This window comes from Lepidochelys kempii, chromosome 3 (assembly GCF_965140265.1).
Source record: "Lepidochelys kempii isolate rLepKem1 chromosome 3, rLepKem1.hap2, whole genome shotgun sequence".
Taxonomy (NCBI): Eukaryota; Metazoa; Chordata; order Testudines; family Cheloniidae; genus Lepidochelys; species Lepidochelys kempii.
The window spans coordinates 142,727,478-142,740,076 of record NC_133258.1 but is presented as its reverse complement, the minus strand read 5'-3'; the positions used below and the strand labels follow the sequence as shown (position 1 = coordinate 142,740,076).

The 12,599-nt window shown below is 41.8% G+C and overlaps 1 protein-coding gene across 4 annotated transcripts in view; it reads right to left on the bottom strand.

The window, feature by feature from the left end:
* The window catches only part of PRKD3 (protein kinase D3), an 80,530-nt gene extending 76,686 nt beyond the window's left edge, over window positions 1-3,844 (bottom strand). For all 4 annotated transcript variants that reach the window (XM_073338343.1, XM_073338344.1, XM_073338346.1 and 1 more), the window contains exon 1: window positions 3,746-3,844. The gene's annotated coding sequence lies outside the window, so the exon portion shown is untranslated. The remainder of the gene's footprint in view (window positions 1-3,745) is intronic.
* Between the last annotated feature and the right edge of the window lie 8,755 nt (window positions 3,845-12,599).

Below are 12,599 nucleotides of genomic sequence, written 5' to 3'. Positions count from 1 at the left end.
ATTAATCAATTTTTACATTCATTTTGTTGGTTAATAACAGATGCTTAACTGCTTCCTTGTTGTATACCATACTATATACATGGTGCCTAAAGCTACCCAGCATACGTGCTCCGTTTGACATTTCATGATTGTTTTCCCAGTAATGTCAGAGGAAAGAGTGGTTCATACTGTAACTATTGATGTAGAAGGGCTGAGCACAGCTCTGTTTTATGAGTATACTGGTCTGTAGGTGGTGTGTGGGATAATAAATACATTAAATGCAATCAAATATTCACAAAACCACAATATTATCATTAGAAAATTCTCTGGTGCTTAACTTGGACTTTCTAATATTATTCATTCAAGTCAATATAAAAATGTGAAATTCTGCAGCTAAACTTTTCTAGGTGCTATAAGATATTTACACAATGTTTTCAAAAGAGCTACTGTACGCCATATTAATGTTCTTATACCTGACAAACAGTGAACCTGCCACTTTTTTATATGTATTTATTATTGTTTTGTGATTATTTTAATTCTTTTTTGCTCTGCATTTGGTGATTATGGACTCTAATTATTTGTTATAATATATTATTGCCTGAACCAGCATTTCAAGCATTCAGGAGCAATGCTAAATAACCACTCATTGAATACATTTTGTCTACACTAACAGCTCTGGCTGAATTTTTAATAGTGCTGAGCTTTATCATTTGGCTATATTAAAGAACAAAGTGAGGCAAGTTTGCATTTTATAACAGGGATCAATATGACAGATAGTTTAAAACACAATGAAATGTCATGTCAGACATACTAATCTGAGACAGGACTGAGGGCACAATTCTATGACTCCCCCTGACAACCTCAGAAATTAAGGATGCTCAACATTTTGCAGACAGTGCACAGCATTTCAGAGAATGTCTTTTCCACGGTTTCAAGAAATATAGTTGGAATAACAGCAAACAAACATTTCTGCATTTCCCCATGTAACTCTGCTCCCATAAAAAGAAATTATCTGAATGCTCCACCAGGTGACCCAAGTATCAGGAATTTTTTCAAGAATAAATCAATATAAGACATAAAAGCTCACATGCTTTTCATCACATTTTCTGTAGATGAGGGATGCTCACAGAGAACATGACTATCTCTAACAATTAAATTAATCCTAAAAAAGTTAAATAACTCCATGCTTTCTTCAGGACAGGAAATAAAAACTACCCTGACTAGTAATAAGGCTGATGAACATTACAGGCCTAATTTAACAGATTAAAACTACTGGTGAATATTTATCCATAATATAACCAAAGATCCACTTGAGTATGTGTGTTTGTGTGTACACATAAAAAAAGTCATAAAAGAGATGTAAAGTTGGGGAAAAAAGTAGTCCCTGATCCAGCAATCAGAACTGCTGGTATGGAGCTCTGCTCCCATGTCTTATTTTAAGATTAATATCTTAGCTTCTCACAATTACCTCATCCAAAAAATAAAAGTAAATTTTTACTTATTTAGTCTTTCAGTGTAACTAGTTACAACAAAATAATTATTTTTTGTACACTCATAAGTAGGAAAAATAAAGACAGTCCCTGCCTCGAAGAACACATTTGTCACAATACAAATTAGGGCCATAAACAGACAAAGCAGAAAAGGCGGCAAAAGTGATAGTAAGATCATGCATTTACTCAGTGACTCAACCTTTAAAGACTACTGTACCCCTTTCAACAGTCTGATTTGTCTTGTGTACCCCCAAGTTTCACCTCACTTAAAAAGTTACAAAATCAGACATAAAAATACAAGTGTCACAGCACACACTTTGAAAAATTGCTTACTTTCTCACTTTTACCATATAATTATAAAATAAATGAACTGGAATATAAATATTGTACTTACATTTCAGTGTATAGTATACAGAGCAGTATAAACAAATCATTATCTATGAAATTGCAATTGGTACTGACTTCACTAGTGCTTTTTATGTAGCCTGTTGTAAAACTAGGCAAATATCTAGATGAGCTGATGTACCTCTGGAAGACCTCTGAGTATCTCCAGTGGTACGCGTACCCTTTGTTGAGAACCACTGCAATAAAACATGCGAACATCTTAACTGTTCCTTTAACCCTGAGAGCTGGTTGTTGTGTGTGTTTTCCTTGTGTTACTTTCCTATCCCTCACTTCTCACAGATGAGATAGCAGCAATTAGATTTTAGAAGGAATATTAAAGGAAACAAGAGCAGTGGTTTAGTAAACAAATTTGGGGAAGGGGTTCCAAGAATATGCAGTAGTGTAGGAGGAGGCACAGAGATATGTGCAAGAGAAGGAGACGAAAGAATTAACTGACATGATGTCATTGGTGGCTAGAAATTAAGAGAAACCAGGTCAAATGTAGGTACTGGATGCATGCTGTAGGCCCAGGTGTCACTTATATTTGCCCGATTCTTATACTAAAAAGATTTTAAAATGGTAAATATTTGTATTTAAGTCTTTTCATGCCAATTTTTTATTATCTGCACATAAATGTTTAAAGTCGTTTATTGAAAATGGGGGCCGACCGTTGTATACTAAAAAGGCTCATTTAACAAGATTATTCCATGTAAATATAACTTACATCTATACAGCTTCCCCATGCAAGGATTATAAAGTGATTAAAAAATTTAAAAATATATTTTTAAAACTCAAATTTTGAAATCAATGCTCATTCCGGAAATGCTTTAAAACTGTAAAAATAAAATAGTTCACAGAACCTCAAAAATCAAAAATGGAAAAGACCTATTAGATGATATAGAGTCCACTCCCCTGCCAGTACAACACTGCTCCATACACTATTTTTTTCAGTTTTGTCATGTCCAGTTTCAAAAGTCCCAAATGATCTTCCACCATGGTCGTTTGGTGACTGTTTCACAAAGTATTAGATCTTCCAGATAATTTTTCCTAAGGTTCAACCTACATTTTTCTCTCTCGTAAATTCATCCCCATTATTCCTACCTAGACCTTTCAGAACCATGTGCTCCTGGTCTGTGATTGAGACTCGGAGGTGCCACAATAATACAAATAAAACATGACTCCTCTCCCTCATCCAAGTGGTTGGCTGGGCGGCTGTTAGTTTTCTCACTCTCCTAGAAGTTATGTTTTTGGCAGGACTGACCGAGAAGGCCCACGTCATACACCATTTGGGGTCCAGCCCTGCAAACCCCCTACTCATGCCATGGGGCCCCTGAGCTCGAAGGGGCTCCTCACACGCGTGACGAGGCTTTGCAGCGGTCTCTGCGTGCCTGATCCCGTTACCCGCCCCCACCCCCCCGCGGCCCTGGAGAAGGGCGCGGGCGATGGCCCCACACAGTGTGGGGACAAGCCGGGTCTGTCCCGGGCAGCGCGCGGGAATGGAAGTGGCCGGCTCGCTCGTTCACACCGTTTCTGATTCGGAGTCGGGCGGGGGAGGGCGACTGAAAGTTTCCCGACCCCACCCCCGCCTCCGGGAGCCACTTTTGAAGTCACCCGCGGTAAAGTGCCCCTCTTCCCCCCGCGAGCGGTTGCGCCTCTCTCCGGAGATGATGTGGCCTCAGCCCGCTCCCTCCCCCAGCGGGAGCTTGGGGCCGCCCGGGTCGGGGCTGAGGAAGCCGCCCCCGTAGCAGCAGCGCCAGGAGCCCGGGCTGCCCCGCGGGCTCCCGGAGCCTGCTCTGGCTGCACCCCCGGACCCAGCCTCCCAGGAGGGGCGGGGCTGCCCCGCGCACGGCTCCCGCCTCGACCCCTCCGCCCGCGCGCAGCCCGCTACTCACCTGCGGCACAGAGCGACTCCGGCGCCCCGCGGGACAGAGCCGCTTCACACGCATCTCATTATTCCCCCTGCTCCCCACATCCACAGAGACGCCCGGGACGGGGTGGGACGCAGGGGCTGCCGGGAACTGTAGTTCGACCTCCCGCTCCCTGCCTCCGCCGAGCCCGGCGAAGAAACGACAACCCCCACCATGCCTTGCAGGAGCTGGGCGAGGGGGTGGGGCGGCGCATGCGCAGGGCTCCAGTCAAAGTTTCCGTTAGTCTTCTGCCTGAGGCGGTTGATGCTCTGAATGGCTCGCGAGGCCGGGGTTGGGGGGAGAGAGCAGTAGGACGAGGAGGCAGCGCAGCAGTCATTGGGGGCGTCGTGCAGTTACTCTCCCACCCCTGTGGGGAGGCCTGAGGAGGCCGGCCCTTGCCTGGGGTGCGCTCAGCCCAGGGGAGCCCCTCCCCGCGCTCACAGGTCTCCCCAAAACGCTACAGGAAACCGCCAAACCCGCCATCGTAGGTAGAGCGGCAGAGCCGAACCCTGGCCGCAGACCCACCCGCTCCTGCCCACTCGGGGGTGGGGGAAGGTGGGCAGGTCTGAGGTGACACCCGTCTGGTCATTGTGTTGCACGTTTGCACCACGGCTACCAGTCGCTTGCTCCAAGCTGTGGCACATTGCACGTGGGCTGCCATATGGCTGCTCATTGTGTTGCACAGTTGTCACATACCTTGTTGAGTTTCACGTTCACACCACAGCTGCCCCACGCCTGCTCATTGTGTTGCATCGTTGCACCCTGCCTAGTGCCTAGCTGCTTAATATGTTACACATTTGCACAGTGGCTGCTGTGCACCTGCTTCCATTACACACTTGCTGCAGTTTCCCCACACCTCATTGTATTGCATGCAGTGCTGCTGGTTCCCACCAGGAATATTTACATTTCCAAAAGGTTTTTACTTCTTTTCTCACTGTAATTTTGTTAATACAAGAAATCTTCTTCTCAATTCCCCTTCATGTATTAATTTCCAAACTGTGGGAAAACTGGCAGACCACCCACAAAAATCAACAGGGATTTTCCAGACCCATGGTCTTCATCAAGTTGTCACTGTTCAAACCCATAAGTTTAGGCAGCTTTCTGTTCTGTATCTCCTGTGCTTCCCCGTCATTAGATCATGCCCGTAGATTTCAACCTGTGATTTACCGACCCCTGGGAGTCCACAAACTGTGTCTAATTTCCAAAGGAGTACGCACCTCTATTCAAAAAGTTTTAGGTGTCTGCAAATGGTTAAAAACCACTGAATTATGCTATAGACAAGGGTAGTCAATAAGACTGCAGGCCAAATCAGGGCCACCAGACACTTTTGAATGGACCTTAAAATCTTTTTATTTACTTATTATTGTTATTATATTTCTATTATTTTCTCTGGAGTCTAGACCTTGTCAAAGAAATAAATGACAACCCTTGCCATAGACCTTTGTATCCTTTCTCACCCTCTCCATCTCCATCTTTCCTTTATAAATTGTAGAACAGATACTCCTGATACAATTTGGTGATACCTGCCTGGACCTACCCCTTTAAGTGCAAGGACAAACAGACTAATTGTGTAACAAAATACGATAGTGCAGAGGTTCCCAAAATTGTCCATTGTGCACTTGCTCAGCAACTTCTCTAAGGAGAGTTGGGTGGTCACATGGTGCCAGTTCTTCTTGTTTTCACCTGCTAAATCACATTAAAGACAGCTAAGTATATGTTAAATATCTCCCTAGCATACAGGCAATTGTTGTAGTTACTGAGATGTTACATGATTATGAATGGAAATAATCCACAGAATTGCAAAAAGGGAGGCGATCCATGTGACAAGCTTCCCCTTACAACGTGGTTCGTGCTATGAGAATGTTTAAGAGATCTGCTATATTAGCATGCTTATTTGGAAGGTTGTGTTGGGAGTGGAGTTCACTGTAAGCAATAGTAATGGACTCTTCATGGCCAATAAATAGGCTTGATACATAATAATGTGGCTAACACAAATATCTGGCCAGGTAATGCATTTATATATAAATAGACATAAGATGAATGTAGCTTTAGTGGGCTGTATTCAGGATAAGCCCTTTGTTGGGGTCCATATGCTTAACTTGTGCTTAATTTTACACACTGTGAGTAGTTCTATTGACCTCAGTGAGAACTACTCACCATATATAAAGTTAAGCATAGCCCTAAGTCTCTTAAGGATCAGGGCATTAGGTCCAGATTTTCAAAAGAGATGACCAGTTTTGGGTGCCTCTATTTTGGGGGCCCAAAATGGGTATCTAAAAATCAGTGGCCACTCTTGAAGGATTTTACTTTAACATCTCTATAAAGTGGGCATAATAATACCTACTCATGTACAGAGGTACTATTAAGTTTTAATATTTTTAAATCATGTTGAGATCACTTAGAGGACGAAAGCTATAGACAGAAGCACAATAATTATCTCTTTAGTAAAAAGAAAAGGAGTACTTGTGGCACCTTAGAGACTAACAAATTTTATAAATTTATTTAGTGTCTAAGGTGCCACAAGTACTCCTTTTCTTTTTGTGGATACAGACTAACACGGCTGCTACTCTGAAACATCTCTTTAGTGTTGCCAGATTAAGATCTCTGCCCATCAAGACAGACATGGAAGGCTGGTCAATGTACTTTTTCATTTCCTTCATTTTATGCACTTAAGAACAGATCCAAAGGCAACTGAAGTCAATGGGAGTCTTTCCTCTGACTTCAGTTGCAGTGTTTACAGGTCTAATCTGATACAGAATGCGGCAGGCCCATGTTCTGACTGGAGCCAGATTATGGGATTATATTTAGCCTGGAGCTTCATGCTGAAATAGGGAATTGCTTTAAACAAAAATTGAAGTTAATGTGGCTGATGCTGCTTTTAACTGAATGCTAAAACACCCTGGAACTTTTGAGTGAAGCATATTCCATGAATAGCTGATGTTGTTGCCAAAGCACAGTACAAGATAACTCTGAGCAATCTCTGTGTCTTTTCTCCCCTAAAATGGGACTCCCACACACAAACATTATAAACATAAAAATCATCTCTTTAAACATTATTCCTGATCCCTAGCAGAGCTAGGATTCACTCTCTAAAGTTTTAAGTGCAGCAAGCATTTCACATGCTGAATGGCAACTCCCAAAAATAGTGGTTGATGGACAATAACAGATGGATATTAGGTACTGCCACACTCATTTGGTCAGCAATTAAGCTTCTTTGTAAAGAAGCTCAACTCTGAATCATCCAGTAGGGTTGATACTGTTTAATTTGTTGCCCTAAGCCACAATAGTTGCTTTTTCATAAATTAGAATTGAAGATGGATTAGTTAAAATAATTTTTATAGTCCATTAAATAGCACCACGAGAAACAAGAAATCAGGAACTGTAAGCACGATATGGCTACACTGTGACTTGCTGAAGCACCCAAAATGTTTTGTTCAAACGTTAAGAGCTATTAAGTAAAACAAATCTAAATGCAGCTCTGCATTTCAATATCTATATATAGTAGCACATATGGCTGTATAAAGGCAGGGCCTAGTTTATATGATTATACAGCACAGCATTACTGTAGTATGAAGCATTAGGGCACTGATCATCTAGACTAATTGACAGCATAAGGAGCCCAATTTACCATTTCCATGACTATCACAACCTGTATTTATCTGACATTTCCTGTGGATTTCATACATTTATATTTGGCTTCCTAATCATCTCTTTTTCAGGTGCTCTATATATATTTAGGCTTCCTCCTCTGTCTTCACAACTCAGATCTTTCATTATTAGAATCAGCTGGATTTTCCAACTTGCCTCGCTCTTAGATATCTTTAGGGCCAGCTGGCTAGGCCATTGGTATTTCTAGCATAATATCTGAAACTAGGGTTAACTAGCTCTTTGCTAAACTTTGTTTTTTGTAAAATGCTGTTTTATATTCCATATGGTGTACAATTTTTGTAGGCACAGTGCATTTTATAGTAGTTGTAAGTTTGACATAAGGGTACATTTTTAGCACTAGAAGGAAAGTGAATATATTCCTTTTCATTTTATCTCTCTGTGGTTTACCGTGTTCTTCTAGTATCTAAATGGTGTTCAAAAGGGGAAAGGTCCTAGGGAATTTGATTTCTGCATTTGTTTGAGAATCTCTGAAACAATGCACTGTTTTGGTTGTTGCTTCTTGTGGACCCAGTCCTGCATACTTTGCACAACCAAAGCTCCCCTTAGAGTCAGTGGGAATTTGGGGTTTGCAAGTGTCAAGGTTCCTCCCCCACTCTGAACTCTAGGGTACAGATGTGGGGACCTGCATGAAAAACCTCCTAAGCTTATCTTTACCAGCTTAAGTCAAAGCTTCCCCAAGGTACAAAATATTCCACCCGTTGTCCTTGGATTGGCTGCTACCACCACCAAACTAATACTGGTTACTGGGGAAGAGCTGTTTGGACACATCTTTCCCCCCAAAATACTTCCCAAAACCTTGCACCCTACTTCCTGGACAAGGTTTGGTAAAAAGCCTCACCAATTTGCCTAGGTGACTACAGACCCAGACCCTTGGATCTTAAGAACAATGAACAATCCTCCCAACACTTGCACCCCCCCTTTCCTGGGAAATGTTGGATAAAAAGCCTCACCAATTTGCATAGGTGACCACAGACCCAAACCCTTGGATCTGAGAACAATGAAAAAGCATTCAGTTTTTTACAAGAAGACTTTTAATAAAAAATAGAAGTAAATAGAAATAAAGAAATCTCCCCTGTAAAATCAGGATGGTAGATATCTTACAGGGTAATTAGATTCAAAAACATAGAGAACCCCTCTAGGCAAAACCTTAAGTTACAAAAAAGATACACAGACAGAAATAGTTATTCTATTCAGCACAGTTCTTTTCTCAGCCATTTAAAGAAATCATAATCTAACAAGTACCTAGCTAGATTACTTACTAAAAGTTCTAAGACTCCATTCCTAGTCTATCCCCGGCAAAGACAGAATATAGACAGACACACAGACCCTTTGTTTCTCTCCCTCCTCCCAGCTTTTGAAAGTATCTTGTCTCCTCACTGGTCATTTTGGTCAGGTGCCAGCGAGGTTACCTTTAGCTTCTTAACCCTTTACAGGTGAGAGGAGCTTTCCCCTGGCCAGGAGGGATTTCAAAGGGGTTTACCCTTCCCTTTATATTTATGACAGCAAGGGATGCTGGCTCAGACCCTGAGATAGAAACTGCTATTTAGGTAAAATATGGGATTATTTTTTTCTCCTTCTTTGCAGGTCACAACCCGTGACATATATTTCTATTCCAATTGCTAGGGAACCTCTGTAGGTCTGGAGTACAGATTTGGTTTGGATAAAATCCTGAAATTTGGATGCCTGTCTGAATTTGCTTAATCACTTGGCCTGATGGGGGAGGTCAACTTTCTTCCTCACAAAGTTAAACTATGTCATTAAGAAACCATCTCCAACAGGAGAATGGGAAGGTAGCCTTGTGGTTTTAAAATCATGGGGGGCAAACTCATTCTAGATGTAAATCCATTGAAACCAATCAATCTTTTGGAATTCCCCCACCCACCACTAATAAAGACAGTAATGGCATGATCCTGTAACCCTTACTGACATGTGTTGTCCTTGCTCAGGTGAGTAGTCACATTTAAACCATATTCAAATCCTATTGTTCCCATAATGAAGTCAATGTAAGACTAAGCTATACTCACCTAAGCAAGGATTTCAGGATTGAACTCTACAGTATTATTCAGTTCCCAGCAATTGCAGCTGGAGACAATATCAGCCTAAGGAAGCAGAAGCCCTTAAATCTCAGTCACTGTGATGCTTCCTAGGGTACCCTGGGTTGTAATGCACCTTGCTATCACATGTCCTTAGCATGAGGAAGCCTTCTCTGTGTCTGCCATGGGTCAGCTTCCCAACTCTACCAGCCAGGGGAACAAGCATTCTCCTCTGGCCTTTCAGGATCCCCTGTTAGTCTAAAGATTAGCAATAGGCACACTCCAACCCCTAAGTTTGCTGAGTGTGTCCCTGGTCCACTGGACACTCGCCGTATTCCCAGATTCACTCCTTCCAAAGAAATAGTTCTATCTCAGATCTACCAGTACTACCTCAGATCACCACTCCACTTAACTCACAGCACTTAGATGTGTTTATAGTGAAATCAAACCTAAATTCAAGTAGAAGTACTGGAAACAAATGGTTACCTATAAAAAAAAATCATACTACTCATTCTAGAGCCTAGACTTAGTTAACAAGATACTCTCATGGCTAATAAAGTATTGCTTGCCCAAATCCATGCAGCTCTTTAGAGTCAGGCTGGCTGTGACCCTTCTTTCATGAAACATGCCCACTGTCCTTTTGCCTCCTAAGTGAGGGATTCAGTGTGTCTCTTTGCACTCCAGCACATATCATGCCATGCCTTTGGCTTTATTCATGATACCCACTGCTGTTTGTTTCTTTCTGTAGACTTCCTCTCATGCAGATTTTGTAATCTCAGTTTGCAGTTGGCTCCGTAATCAGTATGCAAACAGGCATACACTTTGAGGCATACAATACCCAATACACAAATGGCCATAAAGGGAGATAGATGTCAGATACCTCAGAGAAGTTCCTTTCAGGCAGGAGGTATGTCATCTCCTGGTGACCTGCCTTAGCACCAAGACCTTAAGAGAATAATTTTCATTAAAGATACGTAACTTAAGTATTATCTGTATATACATTTCACAATGATTATGATGACCAGGGGGCTGTTGGCTCTCTTTAAAGACATCACCTGTCCCCCTTTGGTGAACTATTATGCAGGTCTCCAACCCAGCAGATCCCTGTAAAACCCTAAGTAATCACTGTGTCCTCTGCCAGTTGGGAACACGGGGTCCCTGGGTCACAGTCACTATATACAGTGATTATACATTATCATAAAGGGCCTGGTCCAATGCCAACATGATATCGATAGAAAAGCTCCCATCAACTTTAGTAGGCAATGGATCAGGCCAAATTGTGGTAATCTATCACAAAGCAATCTGGACAAAACAAATCTATTCCTATATGACTCTTATGGTACAATGGGTCTGCCACAAATTTACTTTGAGTAAGTTAGGGGATATTTTAAAAAAAATTGAAAAATCCCCTTTCTTTGGGCCTAATATTCAGAAGAGCTGAGCATCCAAAGTGACAGCTGACATCAATAAAAAGTCAAGGTTGGTGAGGTAGTATGTTTTATTGGATCAGCTTCTCTTGCTGAGAGAGACAAACTTTTAAGCTACACAGAGCTCTTCCTCAGATCTGGGAAAGGTTCTCAGTGTCACAGCTAAATACGCAGTCAAACAGATAGTTTTAGCATAACTAGTTAGCACATATTCTAAGGGAACATTCAAATCAATGGGTTCTGCAGGTGTTTGGGCCTTCTGAGAATCAGACTTTGCATTATGTCAGCAGCAGTGGATGTGTGTTCCTCATAGTTAAGAACCAGGGTAATCAAGAAATGATTAGAGAAAGTTCTGCAGAGAGAGTCTGGTTTTAGCTAAGATACATGTATTATGTAGTCTAATAAAGAGTGCAAGTCATGCACAAAAGACCTTTACAAATATTTTCTCTGTATGATGTTCCCTCTAGTGTGCACCAGATGGCACTGTGACATTACCTGGTTTAAGGAAAGAAACTATATAGAGCTGGTAGAATTATTTATTGCAAATCATTTATCTGACAGCCCCATGCAGAGAATGGAGATACTGAAACAGTGACATATATCATGTTTCTAAAAATTGCTGTGAAGTTTTGTGTTTGATAAAAAGTGAAACCTGCACTAAGACTCAGATTCCATACTTCCAATTAATTCCAGGCTGAATTCTGCCCTATTTTTGGAGGGATGGGGATGGGCAAGACAAAAGACCTTTAATTTTCCCTAAGCAGGATGACAAAGTACAGTATCAGCTTTCTTTCTAGCTTTCCATCCATAGCTTTTAGTGTTGCAAAAAAATGTCAGAGGATTATCTTCCAAAGCTTCCCCCAGCAGGGCCCCATCACTCCTGAACATGGACTACATGACTTCCCACTTCTATTCCCCCACCGAACCACGTTCCCAACTTTCCCAGCCTCATGGACTAGTGTGCAGAGGATTTTTTTATTTTGAGAGGTGGCTTCTGTGACCTGACTGCTTATCTGTGTTAGAGATAGGAGCTTGGAGTCTACTGCTGTATTTAAAGAATGGTTGGCCTTTTTCTTCTTTGTAAGGCTAATGGAACAGATCTTAAATGGATAAATGGGAACTGAAACTGTTGTTTAGCATCTGACATACTCTCTCAGAGCATCCAGAACTGTCATGCACCTTGTTACTCCTCTGCCTTAGCAAAAGAGGGATTTGTTGGTGTTAAACGGTGTGACAGTTCCCCTCCACCACAGCCCAAACAAACTTCTTAGGACTCCACCTGTCCTAACTTTGCCTTGCACGTTTATCCTTGGTGTACTTCAGTTCCCAAACTATCCAGAAGCATCTCCCTGCAGCATCCAGCCCCTGTCACTGGACACTCGCAGAAATTACCAGGTCCAAAGAGACAGAGTTCACAGGAGCCTGTTGGCTCAGGTGAGGTGCACACCTCAATTTAGTAACACAGCACTGAGATGAACTTATCATACAAGAACAAGTTTATTAATAAAGATCAGAGATTTAAGTGATACTAAGTGAGATAATAGGAACAGAAAATGGTTACAAATAAAAACAAAAGTATAATAATGTTTTCTAGTAACTAACACTGAACTAAACAAGCTAAGATAAGTTTCTTACCTAAACCAACCTTTCAGCATCATCCACCCCACCTGGTTGGGGATCCATCATTCAGGGAATGCAAAGAGTCCTGGA